Genomic DNA, 24,759 nt, shown 5'->3' with positions numbered 1-24,759 from the left:
AACGTATTCAAAGCTATTAAAAAAAATGAAGTTTGTTTTCCACCACCCACCACACCTTGGTGGTGTGAGCCATGATGTGCAAAAAGAGGGTTTGAGGAAGGGTTGAAGAAATAGGCTGCCTTTACTTCCCTTACTGTCTCAACATATTATAGTAAAGCCTGCGAAAGCTGGAATCTGTGTCAGTGGAAACCTGTCAGAGAAGGAAAACTCAAATATTTTCCACTAAAATGAGCACTGGAAAAGTGTTAAGACTATACCCCATCAAAGGCAGAAAGTTTGTGAGACCCATTGAATTCTGGCTGTCATAGATTTTCACTGTATGATGCTTTTAAAGGTATTCATTTTAACAATCTTAAAATTCTGTGATATAAGAAAGGATTTCCAACAGAACAATGCCAAGTGAAATGATCATATTAAGATCTAGATGGCAGAAGATTCTCAACTATATAGTACCAGAGATAAGAAGCTTAGCGCCAGGCGGAGCCAATACGGTGGAATAGATAGACGCTTCAGCAAGCCCTCTTTACAACAACAACTGGAAAAAACAAGTGAAACGAGTATATTTGTGACAAGCTGGGAGCCCTGAGCATCAAAGGCAAGCTTAGACAATGAACTGAGGGGCAGGGGGAGGAAGAGGCCATTCAGAAGTGGAGAGGAGTTACCGGACCTGAATCGCGGGGAGCCCTCAGGCACCATTCCTGGAGCGGTGGCGGCAGCAGGCTGATACTAGCGTTCGGCCACAGTTTCCTCAGGGAGAAGCAGCCAGCCACACGGCCTACTCACACCTGTGGAACCTGAGAAGAACGGCCTTTCAGCAAAAGCTAAGTACTTGTGTATATTTTACCACACCTCCCCCCACCCCCAAGCTGGCTTCAGTGGCTGAATTCCCTGGGCCTGAGATAGGCCCTGTTGAGCACCTAAAGCCATCCTCTTGGCCTTGGGAAAAAAAAAAAAAAAGAGGGAAAAAATTTGCACCTGGGGGAAAAGATAATTTGTCAGCTCCACTAACCAGGGGAGCTCAGGACAGAAGCGGCTCCTGTCCAGGCATAAACAGTCCGTGGACTTTGAGCACCTTTCCCTTCTGCATGGACCTGTGTGGGCCTATTTTGGGAGAATAGGCCCTTGTTGGCAGACTCCAACTGTTTCAGCTGTGTGGCAGAGAGGTGGGTGTTTGATGTTTGACATTGCTTTGCCTATTAAGCAAGATCCTCACCTACCCACATCAGGGACCTAGGGACTGGTAGGTAGCTCCACTCAGGTCACCCAGCCACCCATGACAGGGGTCCAAGGATAATTGGTGCCTCCCAGTCCTTACAACCAAAAACTTTGGATGCCCATGGTCTGTCTGCAGAACCCACCCACCTGCACACTGTAGGGAGCAGGGACACACTTTCCTCAGAGACACTTGGGGGTCGGTTCTCAGCCCCCTGCCTTGTTCAGAGCATGACCCCCTGCTGCAATCAGATACCGGTACATACACCAATCACCCCTGCTCCTCTAAGACTGTAGGACAGACCCTGTGCCGCACACTTGATGATCAGCTACCTGGATACACGAGCTGAATCCATACAAGAAAAGTGAATGGACTTCTAGACTGATATACTTAATAACAGCTCTAGCCATCTGGGGACAGGACGTCAGAGCTCCAAAGGTGAAAATAATCAAGCTAGCTCACTCAAGCAACCCATCTGGGTATATCAAAACAAAACAAACCAGGAAGCTACGACACAGTAAGCAAGCATAAAAAATACAATAACTTATAGATGGCTTGGAGACAACAGTCAATATCAAGTCACATAAAGAAATAGACCATGATCACCTCAACAAGCTCTCAAAACAAAGAATCCAGGGATCTTCTAGATGAAAGTGCATTCCTGGAATTACCAGAGCCAAAATACAAAAGGTTAATATACAGAACCCTTCAAGACATCAGGAAGTAAATGAGGCAATACACAGAACAAGCCAAGGAACACACAGATAAAGCAATTGAAGAAATTAGAAAGATTATTCAGGAACATAATGTAAAATTTAAGGGGGCCAAGATGGCTGACTAGGTAGATGCTACCTCGGATCCCTCTTGCAACAAGACTCGGAAAAACAAGTGAATCGGTCACATACATGACAATCTACGAACCCTGGCCATCAAACACAGATCTAAAGAGTTGACCTGAGTGACAGGTGAGCAAAAAGCTGCACCCTGAACCAGCGACTGCTTCTGGAACCCGCAACCCACTTCACAGCCTTAAACCCTCATGGTTCCCTGGTGCCGAGCAGCAGGGCTGATAGCGCCTTGCTGAGGCGGGGCAGGCACGGGACACAGCCCTAACCCCTAGCCCCCTGGGATAACGTCCATAGAGACTCAGCCAGCGCAAGCAGGCTGCACACTAATGGGGCTAACGAGAGAACGAATGAGCAACCACGGGGAAGCTGCAACTGTTTTCAGAGCATAGGGCCAGCGTCCCAGTCAGAAAACCTTGGTGCCGGGTTTTGGACTGGGCACAGGGGAGCTGAGCACGGCATCCTGAGACGGCACAAACACGGGACGCAGCCCTAGCCCCCTGAACTGACCTTGGGAGAAGCCCAGCCAGTGCACAAAGGCAGCACAGTGACGCGGCTGACAGGAGGAGAAGTCACTGGGAGGCAGTTACTGGTTTTAGACCAGGAGTGAGGCATCCCAGCTGGGGAACTGTGGCGCTGGGCTTTGGACCAGGAGCGGAGGAACTGACCACAGCTTCTGAGACAGCGGGCCTGCACAGGACATGGGCCTGACCCCCGGGGGCAATCTCGACCCAGCCAATGCACACAGGCTACCCACCCCTCAGATGAAGTCCTCGCCAAGCAAGATAAGTAACTTTGTCTATATTCCTGGGTGCTACTCTCTTCTATCTATCTGATCCCTCCCCTCCCCTTCCCAGGTGGCTTCATTAACATTGGAATTTCCTGGGACAGAGAGTGAAGTGCTCTGCTGTTTTTTTTTGTTTGTTTGTTTGTTTTGTCTTTTTCTAACCCATTCTCCTGGCCTAAGAGCAGCAGCTACAAAAAACCCAGGGACCAAGAATCCTTCCCTGACTTCCCGAAATTGGACTAAAAATACAGAACCAGCTACAGCCAAGCATATGAAATCCACAGTCTTGGGCTTTCATCCCTACAGGCAACAAGGTGGCTATTATAATGCAAAGGCAACTCTGATAGTGATCTGACTGTAATTGTTTTAGCGGATTACTGGAAAGACAAGTTTCCCATGTCTGATATCTCCACCTATTAAGCAGAGCCCTCACTGACCCACACCGGGGAACTGAGGGCTGAAGCTCCACCCAGACCACCTAACCTCCTGCCACAGGGGTCTGAGGATAGTGACGTCTACCAATCCGTAGAGGTACTTGCATTGGGTGCCTAAGGTACAGCTGCAGAGCCCACCCACCAATGTGCTTTAGGAATAGAGACACACCTACCTCACTGGCACTTGGGGGAAGCCTGTCAGCATCCTGCCCCCCTGGAATGTGACCCCCTGCTGCTACTAGAATCTGGTGCACACTACTATCACCACTACTCCTCTAAGCGAATAGGTGACAGTCTACCCCACACACTTGGTGACCCAAAATCAGATTTTACTCAAGAATAGTGAATGGACTATTAGGCTTATATTTCTGGTAACAGCCCAAACCAGCTGGTAAGAGGACATAAGTGATTCAAAGGCTACAACAATCAAGAAAATATATGTAGCCCATCTACGTATATTGAAAGAAAACAAAGCAAGATAAGACTCAGTGAGCAAATATAAATAAATCATTACAATATCTTTTAGATGGCTCAGAGACAGCAGTCAATATCAAGCCACATAAAGAAGCAGACCATGATTGCTTCTACAACTCCCCAAATTAAAGAATCAAAATCTTTCCCAAATGAAGATACAATCCTGGAATTGCCAGATGCAGAATATAAAAAACTAATTTACAGAATGCTTCAAGACATCAGGGATGACCTCAAAAATGAAATAAGGCAATCTACAGAAAAAGCCAAGGAACACACTGATAAAGCAGTTGAAGAAATCAAAAAGATTATTCAAGAACATAGTGGAAAAATTAATAAGTTACAAGAATCCATAGAGAGACAACATTCAGAAATCCAAAAGATTCACAGTAAAATTACAGAATTAGACAACTCAATAGGAAGTCAGAGGAGCAGACTTGAGCAATTGGAATGCAGAGTGCGGGAGATGGAGGATAAAGCAATTGACGCCAATATAGCTGAAGAAAAATCACATAAAAGAACTTTAAAAAAATGAAGAAACCCTAAGAATCATGTGGGACTCTATTAAGAAGAGTAACTTGCGTGTGATTAGAGTTCCAGAACAAGGAGGAATAATAGAAAATACAGAGAGAATGGTTGAAGATCTGTTGGGAGAAAACTTCCCTGACATCGTGAAAGATGAAAGGATATCTATCCAAGATGCTCATCGAACCCCATATAAGATTGATCCAAAAAGAGAATCACCAATACATATTATCATCAAACTTGCCAAAACCAAAGATAAAATTTTAAAAGCAGCCAGGGATAAAAGAAAGGTCTCCTACAAAGGAGAATCAATCAGAATAAGTTCAGACTACTCAGCAGAAACCATGCAGTCAAGAAGGCAATGGGATGACATATATACAGCACTGAAGGAGAAAAACTGCCAGCCAAGGATCATATATCCAGCAAAACTCTCTATCAAATTTGAAGGTGAAACTAAAACATTTACAGATAAACACAAGCTTAGAGAATTTGCAAAAACCAAACCAAAGCTACAAGAAATACTAAAGGAAATTGTTTGGTCAGAAAACCAATAATATCAGATAACAACACAACACAAGGTCACAGAACAGAACATACTGATATCAACTCAAATAAGGAAATCACAAAAACAAATTAAGATTAATTTTCAAAAGAAAAAAATGCGCAAAACAGGGAATCGTTGAAGTCACTATGTAAAAGATTGCAATAATCAAAAAGAGGGACTAAATACAGGAGACATAGAACTGCCATATGGAGAGGAAAACAAGGCGATATAGGACGATACAAGTTAGGTGTTTACTTAGAAAAATGGGGTAAATATTAAGGTAACCACAAAGAGGTCTAACAATTCCATAACTCAAAATAAAAACCAAGAAAAACATAACGACTCAGCAAACATAAATTCGACTACTATGAAAACGAGGAACACACAATTTACAAAGAAAAACATCTCAGCACAAAAAAGTAGGTGGAAAAATGAACTTGTCAACAACTCACATAAAAAGGCATCAAAATGACAGCACTAAACACATATTTATCTATAATTACACTGAATGTAAATGGACTAAAAAGGCACCAATAAAGAGACAGAGAGTCTCAGACTGGATAAAGAAACACGATCCATCTACATGCTGCCTACAAGAGACACACCTTAGACTTAGAGACACAAACAAACTAAAACTCAAAGGATGGAAAAAAATATATCAAGCAAACAACAATCAAAAAAGAGCAGGAGTAGCAATATTACTTCCTGACAAAACGGACTTCAAAGTTAAATCCGCCACAAAGGATAAAGAAGGACACTACATAATGATTAAAGGGGCAGTTGAACAGGAAGACATAACCATATTAAATATCTATGCACCCAATGACGGGGCTGAAAGATACATAAAACAGACTTTAACAGAACTGAAAAGTGAGATAGACACCTCCACAATTATAGTAGGAGACACCAACACACCACTTTCAGAGAAGGATAGGACTTCCAGTAAGAAGCTCAATAGAGACACGGAAGACCTAATTCCTACAATCAACCAGCTTGACCTCAGAGACCTATACAGAACACTCCACCCAACAGCTGCAAAGTATACTTTTTTTTAGTGCACATGGAACATTCTCTAGAATAGATCACATATTAGGTAATAAAACAAACCTTTGCAGAATCCAAAACATCGAAATATTACAAAGCATCTTCCCAGATCACAAGGCCATAAGAGTGGAAATCAATAACGGAAAAATCAGGGAAAAGAAATCAAATACTTGGAAACTGAACAATACTCTGCTGAAAAAAGACTGGGTTATAGCAGACATTAAGGAGACAATAAAGAAATTCATAGAATGCAACAAGAATGGAAACATTTCCTATCAAAACCTCTGGGACACAGCAAAAGCAGTGCTCAGAGGTCAATTTATATCGATAAATGCACACATACAAAAAGAAGAAAGAGCCAAAATCAGAGAACTGTCCCGACAACTTGAACAAATAGAAAGCCAGCAACAAAAGAATCCATCAGGCACCAGAACAAAACAAATAATAAAATTAGAGCTGAACTAAACGAAATAGAGAACAGAAAAACAATTGAAAGAATTAACAAAGCCAAAAGCTGGTTCTTTGAAAAAATTAACAAAATTGATAAACCTTTGGCTAGACTGACTAAAGAACTACAGGAAAGGAAACAAATAACCCGAATAAGAAACGAGATGGGCCATATCACAACAGACCCAACTGAAATTAAAAGAATCATATCAGATTATTATGAAAAATTGTACTCTAACAAATTTGCAAACCTAGAAGAAAGGGATGGATTCCTAGAAAAACACTACCTACCTAAAATAACACAGTCAGAAGTAGAACAACTAAATAGACCCATAACAAAAAAAGAGATTGAAACGGTAATCAAAAAACTCCCAGAAAAAAAAAGCCCTTGCCCGGATGGCTTCACTACAGAGTTCTACCAAACTTTCAGAGAAGAGTTAACACCACTACTACTAAAGGTATTTCAAAGCATAGAAAATGACGGAATACTACCTAACTCATTTTGTGAAGCCACCATATCCCTGATACCAAAACCAGGTAGACACCACAAAAAAAGAAAATTACAGACCTATATCCCTCATGAACATAGATGCAAAAATCCTCAACAAAATTCTAGCCAATAGAATTCAGCAACGTATCAAAAAAATAATCCACCACGATCAAGTAGGATTTATTCCAGGTATGCAAGGCTGGTTTAATATTAGAAAAACCATTAATGTAATCCACCATATAAATAAAACAAAAGACAAAAACCACATGATCTTATGAACTGATGCAGAAAAGGCATTTGACAAAGTCCAACACCCATTCATGATAAAAACTCTCGGCAAAATAGGAATTGAAGGAAAATTCCTCAACATAATAAAGGGCATCTATACTTTTTTTATACAAAGCCAACAGCCAACATCATTCTAAATGGAGAGAGCCTGAAAGCATTTCCCTTGAGGATGAACCAGACAAGGATGCCCTTTATCACCGCTCTTATTCAACATTGTGCTAGAGGTCCTAGCCAGAGCAATTCGGCTAGACAAAGAAATAAAGGGCATCCGGATTGGCAAGGAGGAAGTAAAATTATCGCTATTTGCAGATGACATGATCTTATACACAGAAAACCCAAAGGAATCCTCCAGAAAACTACTGAAACTAATAGAAGAGTTTGGCAGAGTCTCAGGTTATAAGATAAACATACAAAAATCACTTGGATTCCTCTACATCAACAAAAAGAACGTAGACGAGGAAATCACCAAATCAATACCATTCACAGTAACCCCCAAGAAGATAAAATTCTTAGGAATAAACCTTACCAAAGATGTAAAAGACCTATACAAAGAAAACTACAAAGTACTAGTGCAAGAAACTAAAAAGGACCTACTTAAGTGGAAAAACATACCTTGCTCATGGATAGGAAGACTTAACATAGTAAAAAAGCCATCTTTACATACAATGCACTTCCGATCCAAATTCCAATGACATTTTTCAAAGTGATGGAGAAACAAATCACCAACTTCATATGGAAGGGAAAGAAGTCCCGGATAAGTAAAGCATTACTGAAAAAGAAGAACAAAGTGGGCGGCCTCACTCTATCTGATTTTAGAACATGTTATACAGCCACAGTAGTCAAAACAGCCTGGTACTGGTACAACAACAGGCACATAGACCAATGGAACAGAATTGAGAACCCAGATATAAATCCATCCACATATGAGCAGCTCATATTTGACAAAGGCCCAGTGTCAGTTAACTGGGGAAAAGATAGTCTTTTTAACAAATGGTGCTGGCATAACTGGATACCCATTTGCAAAAAAAATGAAACAGGACCCATACCTCACCCCATGCAGAAAAACTAACTCCATGTGGATCAAAGACCTAAACATAAAGACTAAAACGATAAAGATCAAGGAAGAAAAAATAGGGACAATGTTAGGAGCCCTAATACAAGGCATAAACAAAATACAAAACATTACCAAAAATGATGAAGAGAAACCAGATAACTGGAAGCTCCTAAAAATCAAACACCCATGCTCATCTGAAAACTTCACTAAAAGAGTAAAAACAGCACCTACAGATTGGGAAAAAATTTTCAGCTATGACATCTCTGACCAGCACCTGATCTCTAAAATTTATATGATTCTGTTAGAACTCAACCACAAAAAGACAAACAACCCAATCAAAAAGTGGGCAAAGGATATGAACACACACTTCACTAAAGAAGATATTCAGGCAGCTAACAGATACATGAGAAAATGCTCTCGATCATTAGCCATTAGAGAAATGCAAATTAAAACTACGATGAGATTCCATCTCACTCCAACAAGGCTGGCATTAAGCCAAAAAACACAAAATAATAAATGTTGGAGGGGCTGCGGAGAGATTGGAACTCTTATACACTGCTGGTGGGAATGTAAAATGGTACAACCACTTTGGAAATCTATCTGGCATTTTCTTAAAAAGTTAGAAATAGAACTACCATACAACCCAGAAATCCCACTCCTCGGAATATGCCCTAGAGAAATAAGAGCCTTTACACGAACAGATATATGTACACCGATGTTAATTGCAGCTCTGTTTACAATAGCAAAAAGCTGGAAGCAACCAAGGTGTCCATCAATAGATGAATGGTTAAATAAATTATGGTACATTCACACAATGGAATACTATGCATCGATAAAGAACAGGTACGAATCTGTGAAACATTTTATAACATGGAGGAACCTGGAAGGCATTATGCTGAGTGAAATTAGTCAGATGCAAAAGGACAAATACTGTATAAGACCACTATTATAAGTTCTTGAGAAATAGTATAAACTGAGAAGAACACATTCTTTTGTGGTTACGAGAGGGGGGAGGGAGGGAGGGAGGGAGGGTGGCAGAGGGTTATTTACTGATTCTTTTAGTAAATAAGAACTACTTTAGGTGAAGGGAAGGACAATACTCAATACAGGGAAGGTCAGCTCAACTGGACTGGACCAAAAGCAAAGAAGTTTCCGGGATAAACTGAATGCTTTGAAGGTCAGCGGAGCAAGGGTGGGGTTTGGGGACTATGGCTTAAGGGGACTTCTAAGTCAATTGGCATAATAAACTCTATTATGAAAACATTCTGCATCGCACTTTGAAGTTTGGCGTCTGGGGTCTTAAATGCTAACAAGCGGCCATCTAAGATGCATCAGTTGGTCTCAACTCATCTGGATCAAAGGAGAAAGAAGAACACCAGGGTCACACGATAACTATGAGCCTGAGACAAAAAGGGCCACATGAACTAGCGACTTACATCATCCTGAGACCAGAAGAACTAGATGGTGCCCGGCCACAACCGATGACTGCCCTGACAGGGAGCACAACAGAGAACTCCTGAGGGAGCAGGAAAACAGTGGGATGCAGACCCCAAATTCTCATAAAAAGGCCAGACTTAATGGTCTGACTGAGACTAGAGGAATCCTGGCGGTCATGGTCCCCAAACCTTCTGTTGGCCCAGGACAGGAACCATTCCTGAAGACTACTCATCAGACATGGAAGGGACTGGACAATGGGTTGGAGAGAGATGCTGATGAAAAGTGAGCTACTTGTATCAGGTGGACACTTGAGACTGTATTGGCATCTCCTGTCTAGAAGGGAGATGGGAGGGTAGGAAACTGGCAAAACCGTCACGAAAGGAGAGAGTGGAAGAAGGGAGCGGGCTGACTCATTAATAAAGGAGGAGAGTAAACGGGAGTATGTATTAAGGCATATATAAGCTTATATGTGAGAGACTGACTTGATTTGTAACTTTCACTTAAAGCACGATAAAAAATTATTAAAAATAATAATAATAAATCCATTACGTGTTAATACAAAAAAAATAATAAGCTGGAAAAATCCATAGACAGGCAGCAATCAGAAATTCAGAAGATTAACAATAAAATTACAGAAGTAGACAACTCAATAGAAAGTCAGAGGAGCAGAATTGAGCAAATAGAAGCCAGAATTTCTGACTTCGAAGATAAATCACTTGGCACTAATATATCTGAAGAAAAATCAGATAAAAGAAGCTTAGCCCCCCTGCGCAGTTAACATAAGCTGAGTACTACAGTTAAGTCCTGTTCTAGATTGTATAATTTTGAGTTGTTGTTAGTTGCCATTGAGTCAGCTCTGACTCATGGTGACCTTATTTATAACAGAAACATTGCCCTGAACCATCTTTATGATCATTGGCATGTTTTAGTCCATTATTTTGTCTATTGTGTCAATCCATCTCACTGAGGGAATTCCTTGTTTTTGCTAACCCTCTTCTTTACCAAACATGATGTCCTTTTCTAGCAGTTGATCTTTCCTGATGGCATGCCCAAAATAAGCAAGCAGAAGTCGCTCCATCCTCACTTCTAAGGAGCATTCTGTTTGTGTTTCCTCTAAGACTGGTTTGTCGTTCTTCTGTCAGCCTACCATATATTCAATATTCTTCACCAACACTACAATTCAAATGCATCATCTCTTCTTCTATAACTCACAAGAAATAAAAATTCTGTAAAATAGCTCCATGGCTTCCTGATTATGGGGGGTGTGGCCACTTCCGCTTCCTCAAAACAGCATGAGGCAGCAGAAAGGATGGCACTTACCATAACTAATGATCAAAGTATCTGGCTGCCTGCTTGGGGAAGCTCTCCAGGATATGTTTACCAACTCCCTACTTCTCTTCCTCCTAAACACAGAAGAAAAGCAAAGTGGAATCCTGAAGTGCATTTCAGAAAACCACATGCAAGTTTCAGGATTAAAATCAGGGAGGGTCCAGAGCTATAGAAACAATCCAGTTACTAGGTTAAGATAGATGATGACATATAAGCTCAGGAAATGCAAGGGATGGGATTTGCAACATAAGGAGAAAAAAAAAAAGTAGACCTCTTAAATATTTTGATTTTTTTCCCGAAACCTTTCAGGGTTATAGCTATACATTTATATGAGTGTTCACGCTCCCATTAAGGAAGACAAGCCATCCATAAAAATAACTACAGGAGGCATCAGGGGGAGGTCAGTTCTCTAAGATTTACATGAAATGTTTTGATACACAGAAGTGGGAGAGACTTTCCTGGCTGGAGAATTGAAGACCACTTCACTGAGGAGAGGGCATGTGGACTACGTCTTCAGGGATTCTGACAAGCAGAGATGAGAATGAAGGGTATTTAGAGAGAAGAGAGCAACGTGAATAAAGGCAAGTCAGCAGTTCAGTTTGGTTGATGGGTAAGATTCATGAGTTATGAAAGTAATGCAAAATTGTAAAGGAAGAATAAGTTGGGACTATATCGTGAAGGGCCTTGAAAGCAGTAACCAAGAAGCTCAGGCTGTATTCAGTAAGCAATATGGAGTCACTGAAGGTTTGTGGGAAGTAACATAATTTGTATGGATTTAATTGTATCTTCCCAATATATGTGTTGGAATCCTAACCCATATTCCTGTGGATGTAATCCTGCTTGGAAATAGGGTTTTCCTTGTCATGTTAATTACGTCACAGTAAGGTGGGTCCTAAATCTAATCATTTCTGAATTATAAAAAAAGCAGATTAGGCACCACCTGTCCATCAGTTTGTAATGCTGTGGTTGTGTGTTGCCACGATGCTGGAAGCTATGCCACTGGCATTTCAAATACCAGCAAGATCACCCATGTTGGACAGGTTTCAGTGGATCTTTCAGACTAAGACAGACTAGGAAGAAAGGCCTGGTGATCTGCATCTGAAAATTAGTCAATGAAAACCATAAAGATCACAGCACAACATTATCAGATACAGTGCGAAAAGATGAGCCCCTCAGGTTGGAAGGCATTCAAAATACAACTGCGGAAGAGCTGCCTCCTCAAAGTAGAGTCTACCTTAATGATGTAGATGGAGTCAAGCTTTTGGGACCTTCATTTGCTAATGTGCCATGCCTCAAAATGAGAAGCAACAGCTGTAAACACCCACTAAAAATTGGAACATGGTAATTGGTCTAATATCGTATTTAGTGCTTCTATTCTACCTCCTAGTTTGTTGCATGGTGCCTGGGATCTTAAACACTACCAAGTCGCCACCCAAAGTATAATTGGTCTGTATTTACCTGGAGAAAAAGAAAAAGAAGGAAAGTCAGGAGTAGAAGAGGAAATGGCTAATTGCCACCACGAGGAACTGCCTCCTTTGCCATAAGACCAGAAAGGAATGGTGCCCATCTACAATTACTGAATGCTTTGTTCAAAGATTCTGCAGAAGAATCCTGGTAGGAATGGGGGAAAGTGTGGATCAGAATTTCAAATTCTTATAATCCAGATTTTCTGAAGCCATTGAGGCTGGATGAGCTATTGCCCTGAGATAACCTTTAAACCTTAAAAATACCCCCTGAAGTCTTCTTTAAACTAAACAATAGTTTAGCTTAGTAAGTAAAGAATGTCTGCCTTACATAAGGAAACGCTCAAGATCATTAGCCATTAGAGAAATGCAAATCAAAACTACAATGAGATACCTTCTCATTAATCCAAAAGACACAAAATAATAAATGTTGGAGAAGTTGTGGAGAGGCTGGAACACTTATGCACTGCTGGTAGAAATGTAAAATGGTACAACCACTTTAGAAATCAATTTGGCCCTTCCTTAAAAATCTAGAAATAGAAGTACCATAGGATCCAGCAATCCTACTCCTTGGAATATGTTGTTGTTATTGTTAGGTGCCGTCAAGTCAGTTCTGACTCATAGCGACCCTATGCGCAACAGAACGAAACACCGCCTGGTCCTGAGCCCTCCCTACAATTGTTGTTATGCTTGAGTTCATTGTTGCAGCCACTGTGTCAATCCACCTCGTTGAGGATCTTCCTCTTTTCCACTGACCCTGTACTCTGCCAAGCATGATGTCCTTCTCCAGGGACTGATCCCTCCTGACAACATGTCCAAAGTATGTAAGATGCAGTCTGGCCATCCTTGCTTCTGAGGAGCATTCTGGTTGCACTTCTTGTAAGACAGATTTGTTCGTTCTCTTGGCAGTCCATGGTATATTCAATATTCTTTGCCAACACCACAATTCAAAGGCGTCAATTCTTCTTCGGTCCTCCTTATTCATTGTCCAGCTTTCACATGCATATGATGAGATTGAAAATACCATGGCTTGGGTCAGGCACACCTTAGTCTTCAAGGTGACATCTTTGCTCTTCAACACTTTAAAGAGGTCCTTTGCAGCAGATTTACCGAATGCAATGCGTCTTTTGATTTCTTGACTGCTGCTTCCATGGCTGTTGATTGTGGATCCAAGTAAAATGAAATCCTTGACCACTTCAGTCTTTTCTCCGTTTATCATGATGTTGTTCATTGGTCCAGTTGTGAGGATTTTTGTTTTCTTTATGTTGAGGTGCAATCCATACTGAAGGCTGTGGTCTTTGATCTTCAATAAGTGCTTCAAGTCCTCTTCACTTTCAGCAAGCAAGGTTGTGTCATCTGCATAACACAGGTTGTTAATGAGTCTTTCTCCAATCCTTTGATGCCCCGTTCTTCATAAAGTTCAGCTTCTCGGATTATTTGCTCAGCATACAGATTGAATACGTATGGTGAAAGAATACAACCCTGATGCACACTTTTCCTTACTTTAAACCAGTCAGAATCCCCTTGTTCTATCCGAACAACTGGCTCTTGATCTATGTAAAGGTTCCTCATGAGCACAATTAAGTATTCTGGAATTCCCATTCTTTGCAATGTTATCCATAATTTATTATGATCCACACAGTCAAATGCCTCTGCATACTCAATAAAACACAGGTAAACATCCTTCTGGTATTCTCTACTTTCGGCCAGGATCCATCTAATATCAGCAATGATATTCCTGGATCCCTGTCCTCTTCTGAAACCGGCCTGAATTTCTGGCAGTTTCCTGTCGATATACTGCTGCAGCCGTTTTTGAATGATCTTCAGCAAAATTTTGCTTGCATGTGATATTAATGATATTGTTCTATAATTTCCACATGCAGTTGGATCACCTTTCTTGGGAATAGGCAGAAATATGGATCTCTTCCAATCAGTTGGCCAGGAAGCTGTTCTCTATATTTCTTGGCATAGACGAGTGAGCGCCTCCAGCACTGCATCTGTTTGTTGAAACATCTCAATGATATTCCATGAATTCCTGGAGCCTTGTTTTTTGCCAGTGCCTTCAGAGCAGCTTGGACTTCTTCCTTCAGTGCCATCGGTTCCTGATCATATGCCACCTCTTGAAATAGTTGAACATCGACTAATTCTTTTTGGTATAATGACTCTGTGTACTCTTTCCATCTTCTTTTGATGGTTCCTGTGTCATTTAATATTTTCCCCATGGAATCCTTTAGCATTGCAACTCGAGGCTTGAATTTTTTCTTCAGTTCTTTCAGCGTGAGAAACGCTGAGCGTGTTCTTCCCTTTTGGTTTTCTGTCTCCAGCTCTTTGCACATTATTATAATACTGTACTTTGCCTTCTCGAGATGCCCTTTGAAATCTTCTGTTCAGTTCTTTTACTTCATCGATTCTTCCTTTTGCTTTAGCTGCTCGACGTTCGAGAGCAAGTTTCAGAGTCTCCTCTGACATCCATCTTGGTCTTTTCTTTCTTTCCTGTCTTTTCAATGACCTCTTGCTTTCTTCATGGATGATGTCCTTGATGTCATTCCACAACTCCTCTGGTCTTCGGTCACTAGTGTTCAGTGTGTCAAATCAATTCTTCAGATGGTCTCTAAATTCAGGTGGGATATACTCAAGGTCATATTTTGGCTCTCATGGACTTGCTCTGATTTTCTTCAGTTTCAGCTTGAACTTGCATATGAGCAATTGATGGTCTGTTCCACAGTCGGCCCCTGGCCTTGTTCTGACTGATGATATTGAGCTTTTCCATCGTCTCTTTCAACAGATGTAGTCAATTTGATTTCTGTGTGTTCCATCGGATGAGGTCCATGTGTATAGCAGCTGTTTATGTTGGTGAGAGAAGGTATTTCCAGTGAAGAAGTCATTGGTCTTGCAAAATTCTATCATCGATCTCCAGCATCTTTTCTATCACTAAGGCCATATTTTCCAACTACTGATGCTTCTTCTTTGTTTCTAACTTTCGCATTCCAATCGCCAGTAATTATCAATGCATCTTGATCGCATGTTTGATCAATTTCAGACTGTAGCAGCTGATAAAAATCTGTTTCTTCATCTTTGGCCCTAGTGGTTGGTGCGTAAATTTGAATAATAGTCATATTAACTGGTCTTCCTTGTAGGCGTGTGGATATTATCCTATCACTGACAGCATTGTACTTCAGGATAGATCTTGAAATGTTCTTTTTGATGGTAAATATAACACCATTCCTCTTCGAGTTGTCATTCCCAGCATAGTAAACTATATGATTGTCTGATTCAAAATGGCCAATACCAGTCCATTTCAGCTCACTAATGCCTAGGATATCGATGTTTATGTGTTCCATTTTATTTTTGATGGTTTCCAATTTTCCTAGATTCATACTTTGTATATTCCAGGTTCCAATTATTAATGGATGTTTGCAGCTGTTTCTTCTCATTTGAGTCATGCCACATGAGCAAACGAAGGTCCCAAAAGCTTTACTCCATCCATGTCATTAAGGTGGACTCTACTTTGAGGAGGCAGCTCTTCGCCAGTCATCTTTTGAGTGCCTTCCAAATTGGGGGGCTCATCTCCTCACGCTATATCAGACAATGTTCCACTGCTATTCATAACATTTTCACTGGCTAATGCTTTTCAGAAGTAGACTGCCGGGTCCTCCTTCCTAGTCTGTCTTAGCCTGGAAGCTCAGCTGAAACCTGTCCTCCACAGGTGACCCTGCTGGTATCTGAATACCGGTGGCATAGCTTCCAGCATCACAGCAACACGCAAGCCCCCACAGTACGACGAATTGACAGACACGCGGGGGCCTTGGAATATATCCTAGAGAAATAAAAGCCCTCACACGAATAGATATATGCACACCATGCTCATTGCAGCACTGTTCACGATAGCAAAAAGATGGAAACAACCTAGGTGCCCATTAACGGATGAATGGATAAACAAATTTTGTTATAATCACACAATGGAATACCACGCAATGATAAAGAAGAACGATGAATCCGCAAAACATCTCATAACATGGATGAATCTGGAGGGAATTTTGCTGAGTGAACTTACCAAAAAACAAACCAAACCTACTGCCCGTCAAGTCGATTTTGACTCATAGCGACCCTATAAGATAGAGTAGAATGGCCCCATAGAGTTTCCAAGGAGCGCCTGGCGGATTTGAACTGCCAGCCTCTTGGTTAGCAGCCGTGGCACTTAACCACTACGTCACCAGGGTTTCTGAGTGAACTTAGTCAGTCACAAAAGGGCTAATATTGTATGAGACCACTATTATAAGAACTCAAGCAAAGGTTTAAACACAGAAGAAAAAAGTCTTTGATGGTTATGAGGGTGGGGAGGGAGGAAGATGGGAATTCACTAACTAGATAGTAGACAAGAATCATCTTGAGTGAAGGGAAGGACAACACACAATACAAGGGAAGTCAGCACAACTGGGCTAAAGCAAAAGCTAAGAAGTTTACTGAATACAAGCAAACACTTCAAGGGACAGAGAGTAGCAGGGGCAGGGGTCTGGGGACCATGGTTTCAGGAGACATCTAAGTCAATTGGCCTAACAAAGTTTATTAAGAGTATGTTCTGCATCCCACTTTGGTGAGTGGCTTCTGGGGCCTTAAAAGCTTGAGATCAGCCATCTAAGATACATCAATTGGTCCCAACCCACTTGGAGCAAAGGAGAATGAAGAACACCAAAAACACAAGGAAAATATTACCCCAAGGGACAAAAGGGTCACATAACCCAGAGACTCCATCAGCTTGAGACCAGAACTAGATGGTGCCCAGTTACCAGCAATGACCACTCTGACAGGGAGCACAACGGAGAGTCCCTGACTGAGTGGGAGAAAAGTGTGGAACAGAACTCAAATTTACACAAAAAGACCAGACTTAATGGTCTGACTGAGACTGGAGGAACCCCTGAAGCCATGGGCTCCGGACGCTATGTTAACCTAGAACTAAAACCATTCCCCAAGACCACTCTTCAGACAAGGATTTGACTGGGCTATAAAACATAAAATAATACTCGTGAAGAGTGTGCTTCTTAGTTCAAGCAGATACACGAGACCAAATGAGCAGCTCCTGTCCAGAGGAAGGATGAGAAGGCAGGAAGGGACAGGAGCTGATTGGATGAACACAGGAAACCCAGGTAGAAAGGGGGAGGGGGCTGTCACATTGTAGGGGCTGCAGCTAGTGTCACTTGACAATACATGCATAAAATTTTGTATGAAAGATTAACTTGAGCTGTAAATTTTCGCCTCAAGTACAATAAAAAAAAAAAAAAAAGAATGTCTGCCTTCTGCTCTTTTAAAGAACTATGCATGTGGAATGAAATTGACAGCAGCAACTCAAAAGGTAAGATTGGAAGCTGAGGGGGAAGTAAGTTTGTGTTAATGGGGAAGAAATAATTCAGAAAAGGTGGGTGAGAATGGTGCACAACTTGAAGAGTATAATCAATCTCACTGAACCTTACATGCAGAAATTATCGAATTGGTATCTGTTCTGCTGTGTATATTTTCAACAATAATGACAAAAATAAATTATCAAAATAATTACGATGTGGAATGTACAAAGTATAAAGCAAGAAAAATCGGAAGTTGTCAAAAATGAAAAGAACCCTTGAAAATTGATATCCTAGGCATTAGTGAGCTTAAATGGACGGATATAGGCCATTTTGAATGGAAAATCATATGGTCTATTATACCAAAAGACAAATTAAAGAAAAACAGCATTGCATTCATTATCAGAAAGAACATTTCAAGATCTATGCTGAGGTACAACGACGTCAGTGATAGGATAATATCCACACACCTACAAGAATGACCAGGTAATACAACTATTATTCAAATTTACACACTAGCCGCTAATGCCAAAGATGAGGAAACCGAAGATTTTTACAAACTGCTGCAGCCTGAAATTGATCAAACATGCAATCGGGCTGCATTGGTAATTATTGAAATGTAAAAGTTGAAAACAAAGAAGGATCAGTAGTTGTAAAATACAGCCTTGGTAATTAGGAAAGATGCTAGACACTGCATGATAGAATTCTGCAAGACCAATGACTTATTCATGGGAAACACTTTTCATCAACAACACAAATGATGGCTATATATATCCATGGACTTTGCCAGATAGTTTACACGGGAAATCAAATCAAGTACAAATGTGGAAAGAGATGATAGAGAAGCTCAATATTATCAGTCAAGACCAAGCCAGGGGCCCACTGCAGAAAAGACCATCAATTGCTCATGTGCAAATTCAAGCTGAAGCTAAAGAAAATCAAAGAAATTGCACCACAACAAAGCACGACCTTAAATACATTCTGCCTGAATTTAGAGACCATCTCAAGAATAGATTTTTTTAGATTCTTTTTTTCAAGTTGATTTATTTTGTTGTTGAGAATACACACAGCAAAACATACAGCAATCCAAACATTTTTTACATATACAATTCAGTGATATTGATTGCATTTTTTGAGTTGTACAACCATTGTCACCCTCCTTTTCTAAGTTATTCCTCCCCATTAACATAAACTCACTGCCCTCTAAGGTTCCTATCTAATCTTTCAAGTTGCTGGGGTCGATTTGATCCCATATAGATAGATCTTAAAACAGCATAATATTCAAGGCAGACACTCTTTAGTTACTGAGCTAAGCTATTGTTTGGTTTAAAGAAGACCTCAGGGGATATTTTTGGTTTCAAAAAAAACCCAAACCAAATCTGTTGCCATCAATCCGATTCAACTCATAGCAACCCTATAGGACAGAATAGAACTGCCCCATAAAGTTTCCAAGGAGTGCCTGGTGGAATCCAACTGCCAACCAAAAGTTGGCAGCTGAGCTCTTAACCAAATTATCTCAGGGCAATACTTTCAGGAAGTCTTTGTGTGTGTGTGTGTGTGTGTGTGTGTGTACATGCTTTGGCTGAAAGTTTACAGAGCAAATTAGTTTCCCATTCAATAGTTTATACACAAATTGTTCCCTGACATTGATTGCAATTTCCACAATGTGTCAACTCTCCCCATCACCATCCCAAGTTCCCCATTTCCATTCATCCAGTTTTCCTGCCCCTTCCTGCCTTCCCATCTTTGCTTTTGGGCATATGTTATCCTTTTGGTTTCATGTACATGATTGTTCTAAGGAACACTTTCCTCACATGTGTTACTATTTATTTATTGGCTTGTCTAATTATTTGGCTGAAAGGTGATCTCTGGGAATGGCTTCAGTTCCAAATTAAAAGGGTATCTAAGGGCTACAGTCTTCCAGGGGTCCCTTCAGTCTCTCTCAGACCAGGAAATCTGGTCTTTTTTGTGAATCTGAATTTTATTTTATATTTTTCCCGCCTCTAACCGGGACATTCTAGTGTGGTCAGAGCAGTTCGTAATGGTAGCCAGGCACTACCTAGTTCTTCTGGTCTCAGGCTGGCAGAGGCTATGGTTCCTGTGGTCCGTTAGTCCTTTGGACTAATTGTTTCCTTGAGTCTTTGGTTTTCTTCACTTTCCTCTGCTCCAGGTGGAAAGAGACCAATAGTTGTATCTTAGATGGTCATTCACAAGCTTTTAAGACCCCAGACGCTAATTGCTTACCGTGTACCCATTATCCGGAGGGACCAATCACTGGAGAAAGGCATCATCATGGTAAAATAGAGGGTCATCCAAAAAAAGTACTGGCACAGTGGCTGCAACAAGGGGCTCAAACAGCAACAATTGTGAGGAAAACACAGGACCAGGCAATATTTCATTCCATTATACATAAGGTCGCTATGAGGTAGGGCCTACTTGATGGCACCTAACAAAACAAGACACAGAGACACATACAAGGAAAGACAGACACCATGTGAAGATCATCTACAAGCCAAGGAACACCAAGGAACAAAGAAATGCCAGTGGCTACTGACAAGGAAGAAAAGGACATGGCCAAAACTCTGATTTGAACTTTTAGACTCCAGAGCTGTAAGAAAATAAATTTCTGTTCTTTTAAAGCCACCCACTTGTGGTATTTGAGTTACAGCAGCACTAGGTATCTAAGACAGGATTCAAGCTCTGCTTCTTAAAATTGTTTTTCAGGTGAGAAGGCAGGGGACAGATTAGGAAAGAAACTGAGAGAGGACAACTATTGGGGAGACTATTGCAATAATCTGGTGAAAAGGGATGATAGTTTGAACTTGCAAAATAGAAGCATCTGATAATCGTACTACTGACATGGATGGAATGGAATAAGCAGAGAGCTTTAAGAGAGATTAAATGAAGGAGAACTGTCAGTATGAGCATCCCAAATAGGTATGGCAATACGGCAATGGGGCCCAAACTGTTGTGCAGTTCATGGCACTAAAAGTCAAAGCTCCACAGTGATGATTTTTCTGAAGGGTAGATATAACTACTAACTGAAGAAAAACAGTCACTCTAGTAACCACAGGCCTAGAGCGACATCTTTAAATATAAAATACAATACACTAAGAAACAGATGTTTACATAAAAAATTGTTCTAGAATTCACTAAAGAAGAATACCACTGACTTATAATATTAAAAAAAAAAAAACTTCAATCTCACTAACAACAAAGAAAAGCAAATTAAAAGATCACTTTTTTATCTTTCAATTTTGCAAATACTTTAAGAACTTAATAATATTCAGGTTAATGAGAAGTCACTGTAACTTGGCAATATGTATCAAAAGTCTTAAAATTGTTTATACTCTTTCCCAATAATTCTACTTCTGTGAATTCATACTAAGGAAATAGCTAATGATATTTGTAAATCTTGAGTCTTGTTTATATTATAAAAATTGGAAGTAACCCAAACCCCTTGCCGTCGAGTGGATTCCAACTCATAGCGATCCTAAAGGACAGAGTAGAACAGCCCCATAGAGTTTCCAAGAAGTGCCTGGTGGATTCAAACTGCCGACCTTTTGGTTAAGAGCTATAGCTCTTAACCACTAAACCACCAGGGTTTCTGGAAGTAACCCAGTAGTCCATAATTAGAGATTTCTTAAATAACTTTTAGTACATTCATACGAAGAAATACATTTAAAAGTACATTGCAAAAAAATATTCAGTGATTTGGAAACTGGTTCATTTATATTAATCAAAAAATAAATGTGCAAAACAATGTATGACATACAGTATTGTTTTTGAAAAATATACATGACATATAATTGAAAAACTATAATTGAAAAACTATACCATACATTAACTCCAACCATGCTTATCTCTGAAGAGCAAGGTGGTGGTGTTTTTAGCTCACAGCAACCCCGCACACAATGGAATCAGACCATTTTGATCCATGGGGTTTTCATTGACCTTTCTTCCTAGTCTGTCTTAGTCTTGAAGCTCTGCTGAAACTTGTTCAGCATTACAGCAACATGAAAGCCTCCACTGACAGACAAATGGTGGCTGTACTTGAGGTGCATTGCCCAGGAATCGAACCTGGGTCTCCTGCATGAAAGACGAGAATTCTACCACTGAACAACCACTGCTCTCAAAGGGTAAAGTAATGGATGATATTTATCTCCTATTTATCTTGTTTTGTAAAGTTTTTATAACAAATATTTACTACCATAATAGTAAAAACAGGATTTTTTTTTTTTTTTTTTTTTTTTTTGAGAGCTGGTTAATGGGCTTCAGCACTATAATCGCTTTAACAAATATTTATTGAGCACCTACCATGGGCCATACACTGATTTGGGTAATGGAAAAGTGGCCAATACCCCTGGTCTCATGGAGCTTATAATTTAGATTTCATTTTTATTGCTCAGTCAGTTGAGGTGGGGAAGATAAGAGCCTTGATGTTAGGACTCCTTCAGTTGCAAATGACAACATCCAACTCAAACTGGCTTCAACAAAAAAGAAAAATTGGTAGTGCATTAAACTAAAAAGTCCATGGTAACTGACTTCACTTATGGCTGCATCTTTCGAAACCTTCAGGACTTGGTATCTCACTAATTCTCAGCCTACTTTTCTGTGTTTGCTCCATTATTAGTCCTTATAAGTAGCAAGACGGCTGTCAGCAACTCTCAGCTTATAGCCAATGTCCTCAACAACCACAGGAGAAATATAGTTTCTTTGTAATAGTTAGGAAAAAGAAAGAAAGAAAAAGTTAAGTCCAATTGGCTCTGATGGGGCCATGCACCCATCCCTGAAATCATTCACCATGATTAGAGGAATGTGATGCTCTGATCAGCCAATTCTAGGTTATATGACTTTCCCTGAAGGTGGGCTGTGAGTGGACAAGAGATGTTCCCCAAAGAAAATCATAATGCTGTTACCAAAGAATAGGGAATGGATTCTGGCATTAAAAACAAACGGACAAGCAAAAAAAAAAAAAAAAAGACTCAGATGTCCACTTCTATTTAAATAAAGAACTGTTCTAGGACCCAAAAAAGAATACCAATGATTTTTTTTTTTAATCTTCCATCTCACTAACAATTGTTGTTTTTAGATACCACGGAGTTGGTTTCGACTCCTAGTGACCCTACATACAACAGAATGAAACACTGCCTGGTTCTGTATCATCTCCACAATCGTTGCTATGTTTCAGCACATTGTTGCAGCCACTGTGTCAATCTGTCTCATTGAGGGTCTTCCTCTTTTTTTTGCTGACCCTCCACTTTACCAAGCATGAGTTCCTTCTCTAGGGACTGGTCCCTCCTGATAACATGTCCAAAGTACATGAGACAAAGTCTCACCATCCTCACTTCCAAGGAACACTCTGACTATACTTCTTCCAAGACAGACTTGTTCCTTCTTCTGGCAGTCCATGATATATTTAATATTCTTCCCCAACACCATAACTCAAAGGCATCAATTTTTCAGTCTTCCTTATTCAATGTCCAACTTTCACATGCATACAAGGCAATTGAAAATACCATGGTTCAGGTCAGGCACACCTAAGTCCTCCAAGTGACGTCTTTGCTTTTTAACACTTTAAAGAGGTCATTTGCAAGCAGATTTGACCAATGCAGTATGTTATTTGATTTCTTGGCTGCTGCTTCCATGGGCGTTGATTGTGAATCCAAGTAAAATGAAATTCTCAGCAACTTCAATATTTTCTCCACTTATCTCCATTTCTCTGTATCACTAACAATTAGGAAAAGCAAATTAAAAGATTAAATGTTTTAAGCACAGAGGCAAGATGAACAAATTGGAGTCCTAGCAGCAAGCGTGAAAGTTAACCTAAAATACTAAGCTGCTTTTTTACACTGTATTTAAGAAGATGCTGAGAGTGTCACCAGTGCAAATTTACTTTTAAACACACATTGATCTAATCCTAAGCATATTTTGAAAATAAACTTAAATATACATATAAATATATGTATAACAGAAAATATAATATTTTGTTACATAAAATATTATATTATATATTTGATATATAACTTAATATATACATTTACTATGTAATAGTAAATATAGCATAAAAAGGCAGTTTCATGTTTTATTTTAAGTCTCATGCTTGATGCCAGGACTCCAATTTGTTCATCTTGCCTCTATACTTAAAACATAATATCTTTTAATTTGCTTTTCTTTATTATATGTATATGTGGAGCACAGTGGTGAAGAGCTACAGCTGCTGACCAGAAGGTCAGCTGTTCAGATCCACCAGCTGCTCCTTGGAAACCCTATGGGTTTGTTTGTTGTACACAAATATTTTCGGATATGATTTCTGATCTTATGCATATTATAGGCGAACAGAGAACTGGCCATGTTAAAAAGCTGCTCGTTTGGCACAGGGGAGCCCACAGAGCATGCAAGGTGGTCCCAAAGCCTTGTTACTACTTAGCAGCAAAGTCAGGGCTAGAACTCTGGTTATCTCTTCATTCCCAGCATTTCTGCTGCACCTTGAGGCCTCCCTACTCCATATAACCAGTAATAGCCAATAATAAACCCATCAGCCTTTTAAAATCTCACTGTGAATGAAGCACACTTAAAACTCTAACAGATCACCAAATAAACACATCATTTTTCTCGACTAAAGATTAAACAGAGAAAAGATTGAAGTTGTCAAGGATTTCGTTTTACTTGGATCCACAATCAGCACCCATGGAATCAGCAGTCAAGAAATCAAACGAAGCATTGCATTGGGCAAATCTGCTGCAAAAGACCTCTTTAAAGTCTTAAAAAGCAAAGTGTCACTTTAAGGACTAAGGTGTGCCTGACTCAAGCTATGGTGTTTCCAGTCGCCTCATATGCTTGTGAAAGCTGGGCCATGAATAAGGAAGACAAAAGAAGAATTGACTCTGTTGAGTTATGGTGTTGGCAAAAAATGTTGAATATACAATGGACTGCCAAAAAAAATAACTAAATCTGTCTTGGAAGAAGTACAGCCAGAATGCTCCTTAGAAGCAAGGATGGCATGACTTTGTCTCACATACTTTGGACATGTTATCAGGAGGGACCAGTCC

Source organism: Loxodonta africana, chromosome 5 (genome assembly GCF_030014295.1).
Source record: "Loxodonta africana isolate mLoxAfr1 chromosome 5, mLoxAfr1.hap2, whole genome shotgun sequence".
In the NCBI taxonomy this organism is placed as follows: domain Eukaryota; kingdom Metazoa; phylum Chordata; class Mammalia; order Proboscidea; family Elephantidae; genus Loxodonta; species Loxodonta africana.
This window is presented reverse-complemented; position numbering follows the sequence as displayed.